Source organism: Erpetoichthys calabaricus, chromosome 2, assembly GCF_900747795.2.
Source record: "Erpetoichthys calabaricus chromosome 2, fErpCal1.3, whole genome shotgun sequence".
NCBI lineage: Eukaryota > Metazoa > Chordata > Cladistia > Polypteriformes > Polypteridae > Erpetoichthys > Erpetoichthys calabaricus.
The window spans coordinates 205,246,474-205,256,521 of NC_041395.2; positions in this window are offsets into that span (position 1 = coordinate 205,246,474).

The window sequence follows — 10,048 nt, forward strand, 5'->3', positions numbered from 1 at the left end:
TTGATATATGTATGTAAAGATCGATTAGAAAGAAGTACAGTGCATCTGGAAAGTATTCACAGCGCATCACTTTTTCCACCTTTTGTTATGTTACAGCCTTATTCCAAAATGGATTAAATTCATTTTTTTCCTCAGAATTCTACACACAACACCCCATAATGACAACGTGAAAAAAGTTTACTTGAGGTTTTTTCAAATTTATTAAAAATAAAAAACTTGAGAAAGCACATGTACATAGGTATTCACAGCCTTTGCCATGAAGCTCAAAATTGAGCTCAGGTGCATCCTGTTTCCCCTGATCATCCTTGAGATGTTTCTGCAGCTTAATTGGAGTCCACTTGTGGTAAATTCAGTTGACTGGACATGATTTGGAAAGGCACACACATGTCTATATAAGGTCCCACAGTTGACAGTTCATATCAGAGCACAAACCAAGCATGAAGTAAAAGGAATTGTCTGTAGACCTCCGAGACAGGATTGTCTCGAGGCACAAATCTGGGGAAGGTTACAGAAAAATTTCTGCTGCTTTGAAGGTCCCAATGAGCACAGTGGCCTCCATCATCCGTAAGTGTAAGAAGTTCGAAACCACCAGGACTCTTCCTAGAGCTGGCCGGCCATCTAAACTTAGTGATCGGGGGAGAAGAGCCTTAGTCAGGGAGGTGACCAAGAACCCGATGGTCACTCTGTCAGAGCTCCAGAGGTCCTCTGTGGAGAGAGGAAACCCTTCCAGAAGGACAACCATTTCTGCAGCAATCCACCAATCAGGCCTATATGGTAGAGTGGCCAGACGGAAGCCACTCCTTAGTAAAAGGTACATGGCAGCCCGCCTGGAGTTTGCCAAAAGGCACCTGAAGGACTCTCAGACCATGAGAAAGAAAATTCTCTGGTCTGATGAGACAAAGATTGAACTCTTTGGCGTGAATGCCAGGCGTCACTTTGGAGGAAACCTGGCACCATCCCTACAGTGAAGTATGGTGGTGGCAGCGTCATGCTGTGGGGATGTTTTTCAGCGGCAGGAACTGGGAGACTAGTCAGGATAAAGGGAAAGATGACTGCAGCAAAGTACAGAGACATCCTGGATGAAAACCTGCTCCAGAGCGCTTTTGACCTCAGACTGGGGCAACGGTTCATCTCTCAGCAGGACAACGACCCTAAGCACACAGCCAAGATATCAAAGGAGTTGCTTCAGGACAACTCTGTGAATGTCCTTGAGTGGCCCCAGACTTGAATCCGATTGAAACATCTCTGGAGAGACCTTAAAATGGCTGTGCACCGACGCTTCCCATCCAACCTGATGGAGCTTGAGAGGTGCTGCAAAGAGGAATGGGCAAAACTGGCCAAGGATAGGTGTGCCAAGCTTGTGGCACCATATTCAAAAAGACTTGAGGCTGTAATTGCTGCCAAAGGTGCATCGACAAAGTATTGAGCAAAGGCTGCGAATACTTATGTACATGTGATTTCTCAGTTTTTTTATTTTTAATAAATTTGCAAAAACCTCAGGTAAACTTTTTTCATGTTGTCATTATGGGGTGTTGTGTGTAGAATTCTGAGGAAAAAAATGAATTTAATCCATTTTGGAATAAGGCTGTAACATAACAAAAGGTGGAAAAAGTGATGCGCTGTGAATACTTTCCGGATGCACTGTAAGTTAAATTTTACTCCTATTATGGGGGCATATTATGATAAAGTTCTTTATAATTAATTTCATCTGGAAAAACAAATATCCATCCATCCATCCATTTTCCAACCCGCTGAATCCGAACACAGGGTCACGGGGGTCTGCTGGAGCCAATCCCAGCCAACACAGGGCACAAGGCAGGAACCAATCCCGGGCAGGGTGCCAACCCACCGCAGGACACACACAAACACACCCACACACCAAGCACACACTAGGGCCAATTTAGAGTCGCCAATCCACCTAACCAGCATGTCTTTGGACCGTGGGAGAGAAACCGGAGCGCCCAGAGTAAACCCACGCAGACACGGGGAGAACATGCAAACTCCACGCAGGGAGGACCCGGGAAGCAAACCCAGGTCCCCAGGTCTCCCAACTGCGAGGCAGCAGCGCTACACACTGCGCCACCGTGCCGCCCTAAAATAAAGATTCACGATATAAAAATAAATCGATTTTTTTTTCAGAGATAGTTTGACAATACTATATTTGTGAGACAACGTACTAAATGAGAATATTATTTTATGTACAGTTTTTGGAAACATTTCAGATTCCAGTTACAGCTAAAGAATACTCAATAGTATCTCATGCCATCCCTAGAGGATGACATGGAATAGATAAGCAGTCAATTAGTCAATTGACATATAATGTATTATTGCAAGGAGTTAATTTTTAGGATAAGTAATGTAACAATAATTATAAAAGAAATATTTGTTCAACAATTTATATACCACCTGCAAAAACCTACTGGAAATCTAAATGTGAAATAGTAACTGGCAAAATGTTTGGGTGATGTCAAGTATGCATTGTCTGACCAATAAAATGAAGTGTCATACAAAATTATTCATAACATTTATCCTGTTAAGCAAATTTTATCCAGATTCAATTTCAAACTAGATGAGAAATATATATATATATATACAGTATTGTAATATGGATACAGAAACTATAATGCATTTATTTTATCAAGGTATTCCAAACATTTTGGATTGAAGGACCTTGAATAGTTTGTACAAATTTATTTGAATCTTCAGTTATCCTTCAATGATTTTAAGATTTTATTTTTCTTTATTGTATTAACAATGATTATAAATAAAGTACAAAAAAAAAATCAATGACTGCACATCCTTCACTATTGGTCAGTGCAAGGTCCAAACTTACTTTAAGGTCCAAATCTTAATCATAATAATAAAGAACCAGGCTCAACTTACATGAAACACAAGAATAAGGAAAAGTGAACAAAAATAACAAAGAACTGTAAGTCATAAAAAAACAACAAATTACAGTGGTGTGAAAAACTATTTGCCCCCTTCCTGATTTCTTATTCTTTTGCATGTTTGTCACACAAAATGTTTCTGATCATCAAACACATTTAACCATTAGTCAAATATAACACAAGTAAACACAAAATGCAGTTTGTAAATGGTGGTTTTTATTATTTAGGGAGAAAAAAAAATCCAAACCTACATGGCCCTGTGTGAAAAAGTAATTGCCCCCTGAACCTAATAACTGGTTGGGCCACCCTTAGCAGCAATAACTGCAATGAAGCGTTTGCGATAACTTGCAATGAGTCTTTTACAGCGCTCTGGAGGAATTTTGGCCCACTCATCTTTGCAAAATTGTTGTAATTCAGCTTTATTTGAGGGTTTTCTAGCATGAACCGCCTTTTTAAGGTCATGCCATAGCATCTCAATTGGATTCAGGTCAGGACTTTGACTAGGCCACTCCAAAGTCTTCATTTTGTTTTTCTTCAGCCATTCAGAGGTGGATTTGCTGGTGTGTTTTGGGTCATTGTCCTGTTGCAGCACCCAAGATCGCTTCAGCTTGAGTTGACAAACAGATGGCCGGACATTCTCCTTCAGGATTTTTTGGTAGACAGTAGAATTCATGGTTCCATCTATCACAGCAAGCCTTCCAGGTCCTGAAGCAGCAAAACAACCCCAGACCATCACACTACCACCACCATATTTTACTGTTGGTATGATGTTCTTTTTCTGAAATGCTGTGTTCCTTTTACGCCAGATGTAACGGGACATTTGCCTTCCAAAAAGTTCAACTTTTGTCTCATCAGTCCACAAGGTATTTTCCCAAAAGTCTTGGCAATCATTGAGATGTTTCTTAGCAAAATTGAGACGAGCCCTAATGTTCTTTTTGCTTAACAGTGGTTTGCGTCTTGGAAATCTGCCATGCAGGCCGTTTTTGCCCAGTCTCTTTCTTATGGTGGAGTCGTGAACACTGACCTTAATTGAGGCAAGTGAGGCCTGCAGTTCTTTAGACGTTGTCCTGGGGTCTTTTGTGACCTCTCGGATGAGTCGTCTCTGCGCTCTTGGGGTAATTTTGGTCGGCCGGCCACTCCTGGGAAGGTTCACCACTGTTCCATGTTTTTGACATTTGTGGATAATGGCTCTCACTGTGGTTCGCTGGAGTCCCAAAGCTTTAGAAATGGCTTTATAACCTTTACCAGACTGATAGATCTCAATTACTTCTGTTCTCATTTGTTCCTAAATTTCTTTGGATCTTGGCATGATGTCTAGCTTTTGAGGTGCTTTTGGTCTACTTCTCTGTGTCAGGCAGCTCCTATTTAAGTGATTTCTTGATTGAAACAGGTGTGGCAGTAATCAGGCCTGGGGGTGGCTACGGAAATTGAACTCAGGTGTGATACACCACAGTTAGGTTATTTTTTAACAAGGGGGCAATTACTTTTTCACACAGGGCCATGTAGGTTTGGATTTTTTTTCTCCCTAAATAATAAAAACCATCATTTACAAACTGCATTTTGTGTTTACTTGTGTTATATTTGACTAATGGTTAAATGTGTTTGATGATCAGAAACATTTTGTGTGACAAACATGCAAAAGAATAAGAAATCAGGAAGGGGGCAAATAGTTTTTCACACCACTGTATATAGGGGTAAAGAAAATATTAAATATATACAGTATAATAAACCATATTCCTTTATATTTATCAATCTTTCAGCAGGTCTTTTCTTTACATAATTTAAGCAGAAAAATAATAATTTAAGTCATTTAAAAAATTGAGAAAAGAGTAATTTAACGATGCTTACATTTATGAATAACAAAATTACCTAAAATAATAAAAACTTGACTAAAAGGATATCTTGTTTGTTTTCTAACATAAAACTAAATCTCTGGAGAAACTGTCAAGGTAAGAATTATTTTAGTATAACAATTTGTGCAAATCGTACCAATTCTGACAGAGGTTGGAATAAGTGCAAAAGAAAAACTGAATTAATAATGAAGGGAAATGCTGCAACAGAATTTGAAAAAGTACTCTACACCATTCTTAAACTTGCATATTCTTTTTGACTTACATTAAATTAACATTTTGCACAAAAATCTTTAAAAAGCATAGGATTTTATTTACTATCCAATAGGTGCACCATAGACCAACTGTTCCAATTTCAAACTTTGATTTACATTTCCACCAGAAGCGAGGGGAGGACTGATGGTTGCAACAACCGGTTGGACATATGGATATGTGCCTGTTAGGATGTATAATTCTTGTGGGTGGAATTCTGAATCATCGGACACGTGCAGTGGGCGAGCTAAACTAAGCATTATAGTAAGGGGTAGTAATTATATCTAATATGGAATTACACTATAATTCCTAGAAATATGAGAGTGTAGTGGGCTAAGAGTAACTGCATTATAATAATGATTTTATTTATTTTATATTTAATGAATCGTATGGTGATACCTATATATGTATAAAAGCTGACCAGGAGCCATAAAAAGAAAAAGTACAGAGTAATGAGTACAAGTGCAAGGTATTAAGTCACTTTAATTTTAATAAATTAACTTTATTTTTTGGCTGTAAAAGATACTACATAAGCATTTCTTCCAATGGTTTTGTATGGCAGAATGATCATCTATAACAAGGATCCCAGTATGTTTTCATATTATTATTGCACAGTTTGAGAAGAAAGATGAATGCAACATTTGTTAATTCTCATTTTCCTGATTTTTGAGTTATTGATTATAAGTTGTATTAACATTTTTTTTTACCAACTAATGAATTAATGTTTCATATTCACATCACTTGGTGCAGAATTTCTTTTTTTGTTACTCTGGCCATGCGAGGTCCCGAAATATCTACAAGACAACAGGGTAACACCATGTTACCATGTTCCTGTAACAATATCATTATTAAAAAACAAAAAAGTGTTACCACTCTCCATCTCACAGCCATCAACCTGCTCAGCTATTGAACTTCTGAATTGAGATCCACCGTGACCTGCCAGCCACCAGACCTTTGCAGGCTTGGAGAATACCTCAGCTACATGGTGAATTCATTTCTGACAACTTGTAGACATGGGTGCTGTAATATTATTTAATTCGATCTAAATATAAGATTATTATTACTGTGTCTGGATTTTTTCTGACTGATCTTTGCAGTGAAATTTCCAACACTCAAGTTGCACATTTTAATAAAATCAAAATGCAACTGGCTTAAGGAATAGAGCTACATAATGGGTTTAGAGTATGGATGGATAACACCAGTAAGCCACTTACCAAGTACAGTTTTGTCTTATCACCACAACTTTATTCATTGCATACAGTAAAAAAAGTTTGGCAGCACTGGCACTAATTGGTCAGCCATTCTCTGGAGGAAGAATAGCTGCAGAACAGGTCTTAAAATACAAGAAACAAAATGTTAACAATGAGAAATGACAGAGCAAGTAAAGGATGGTACTTCAACATGTAAGATGATCTCTAAAGGCGCGAGCAGTAATGAGAGGAAATATGGTGTGTCTAAGACAGTGTTACAAGGTCTCAGGTGTGTTAAATTTGGTGTTATTGCTTTCACACTCTCATACTGGTCACTAAGTTCAACATGGCAAAGAACTCTCGGAGGATCTGAAAAAAAGAAGTGTTGCTCTACATAAAAATGGCCTAGGCTATAAGAAGTTTGCCAACACCCTGAAACTGAGCTGCAGCACGGTGGCCAAGACCATACAGCGGTTTAACAGGACAGGTACCACTCAGAACAGGCCTCGCCATGGTCAAACAAAGAAGTTGAGTGCCCGTGCTCCACTTCATATCCACAGGTTGTCTTTTGAAAATAGATGTATGAGTGCTGCCAGCATTGCTGCGGAGGTTGAAGGGGTGGGGGGTCAGCCTGTCAGTGCTCAGACCATACACCGCACACTGCATCAAATTGGTCTGCATGGCTGTCATCCCAGAAGGAAGCATCTCCTAAAGATGATACACAAGAAAGCCTATAAACAGTTTGCTGAAGACAAGCACACTAAGGACATGGATTACTGGAACCATGTCCTGTGGTCTGATGAGACCAAGATAATCTTATTTGGTTCAGATCGTGTCAAGCGTGTGTGGTGGCAGCCAGTTGAGGAGTACAAAAACAAGTGTGTCTTGCCTACAGTCAAGCATGGTGGTGGGAGTGTCATGGTTTGGGGCTGCAGGAGTGCTGCCGGCACAGGGGAGCTACAGTTCATTGAGGGAACCATGAATGCCAATGTGTACTGTGACATACTGAAGCAGAGCATGATCCCCTCCCTTCAGAAACTGGGCCACAGGGCAGTATTCTAACATGATAACGACCCCCAACACGACCACTGCCTTGCTAAACAAACTGAGGGTAAAGGTGCTGGACTGGCTAAGCATGTCTCCAGACCTAAACCCTATTGAGCATCTGTGGGGCATCCTCAAATGGAAGGTGGAGGAGTGCAAAGTCTCTAACATCCACCAGCTCCATGATGTCGTCATGGAGGAGTGGAAGAGGATTCCAGTGGCAACCTGTAGAGCTCTAAAATAATGGTGGCCACACAAAATATTGAAACTTTGGGCACAACTTGGACATTTTTCACTTAGGGGTGTACTTACTTTTGTTGCCAGCAGTTTAGACATTAATGGCTGTGTGCCAAGTTATTTTGAGGGGATAGCAAATTTACACTGTTATACAAGCTGTACACCGACTACATTGTATCAAAGTCTCATATCTTCAGTGTAGTCCAATGAAAAGATATATTTGCAAAAATGTGAGGGGTGTACTCACTTTTGTGAGACACTGTACATTGTTGACTTGTATTAGAAAAACAAAGAACTGAAAAAATGAAATGGAAAACAAACTGAACTGGAAGCCTCTGGAGTCAAGTCTGTTGCGGGCCAATACACTCAAAACAGCAGTCTATGAGCACAATTTTGACAGTGTAATCCCAGAATACTTCAGAGGAAGACCAACAGAAACAGCTTGTGGAATTGATGCACGAAGACATTATGGATATTTTTATCCATAAACTTATAAACTTCAGCACTGATATGTAAGAGATGGTTGTTTGACTAGAAGGGGGATACAACATTCAACCGAAATGCGGAGTATGACTTTAAAGCTAGTGATTGGGGCCAATTATCTGTTTGTAGGACCCTACTGAGTAACAATCAAACATCTAGAGCCATGCCAGGGATCTTAGAATTCAGCTTATCCATGCACGATCACCTTCAAAATAAATGGTGCATTTCTCCATGCATGTTGTAACTCCAATTCAGAAGTTACAAATGCATAACACATCATCTGTGGAAAGATCAAGTTAACCACTGGGAAGCACACCACTCATTAAACCATTGCATACTACAGAAGGGGAAACAAAAAATATTACACACTTGAACTAAACACACTCCACATCCAGAAGTACCTACTTTAGACACCCTGGTTCTTCCGACATCTTCAGAGAAACAGTGCCAACAACAGCTTAATATTGTAGAGACTGAGCAGACAGATGATCCAAAGATCAGGTGGTCAATGTACTGTATTAGAAAAAAAAATAAGATTTGGGCAGAAGGCAAGTGTGCCAAACAAAGAAACTTAAAGGAACAGAGTACTGAGTGAAGATCTGCAGAGTGTTCTTATATCCTCGTTAACAAAGTACCATGCTTGGATCAAATGCTCATCTGTGTGGTCAGTAAAAGAACCATCTCCTTAACTCTGCAGCAAACATGGGTTCTGAACCCTTCCATTTCAGTGTATTGGGGCATCCATCCCCCACAACCAAGTATACATAGAGTCTCATGGGTGATTATATATACAGCTTAAGAAACGTGGTAAAATGGGAATTTGAGTAAATGAGGTTGGAAATGCATATTGCTGTAATGAATATCTGCTATTCTAACAGAAGAAAGGTACAAAAGGCAGACTGACTGCACTTATGAAATGGTCAGTGAAAGTGATCCTGGCTAACGTGATATTAGAAAGGAAGCCCATGTGACACAAGGAGAACCAAATTTTGCCCAGTAGCTAGTTTGTAACATTGGATGACTTTAAAGTTAAACACTTAAAGAGTATTAGTATGCAGGCCCTATATAGAGATTGAGAGGAAAAAAACAGACAAAAAACCACTAGGCACACGCTGCCTGAAGTAGAGAAGGGAGGAAAGTGGAGAAACTGGTAACAGACCAGATGCCTTTGGAAGTGGCGCAAAAAAAAAAAAAAAAAAAAAAAAACACACAAGGAACAATTTGAGAAAGTTTGTGCAAGCTGAAAGCAACTAATGTGAAAATATAAGCCTTTTAAAACAAATTCCTTTGTATAGTAATGGTTAGGTGTTGAGGCACGAGAACTAGACCAAATATTATGAATGCAAGAGTCAATGAACATGTTACAAATGAAGATAATAAACAAAAACCACCAGATATGCATTACTCTAGTCATTGTTTCATCACCGTAACAAGAAGTTCACATAAAGCAGTACAGTGTACAATACCCAATAAAGCTCCAGTAATCTGTGGTAGCAATTCCAAAGACTTAACCAACCACATGATTTCCTTATCTTAGAAAGCAGTCAGATTCCCATATGCAGCTGCACTTCAATGCAAAAAATGGCTTTTTGGTAGCTGCTCTCCATCTCTGGTCATTCAAATACAACTGAACAGTGGGTACTGGGCAGATTATGCTGAACTAGAAATGTTGGAGCAGTAAAAAATAATAAAAATTAGCAGCTAAACAAATCTTTGTTTGATTGTCACCAATTTATCATAACACTTTCAGCACCTATGATGACCAAAAAATAAACACACTCACCACATTCATAACTGTCAATTTTCAACACCATTATATAGTGTCTTTCATTTACTGGTTTCAGAACACAGATTTCCTACTACTAAACATGAAAATGAAAGCTACAATATTGACCTTACTTATCCCTGGGGCAAAACAAAGAAAATCTTTAATTTAATGGGGAACTTTTAAGAAAGATCCCTTCGCTGTCACACAGTCCGGTCTCTAATAAGGATCACCTCAACACTTTTCAAAACCCAAATGAAGCAGTCAGATACAACTTTAAGACAGTACATAGAAGGTAGCTGGCAATTTCCAGAAAAGTGGTGTAAAAAAAGTTAGTCT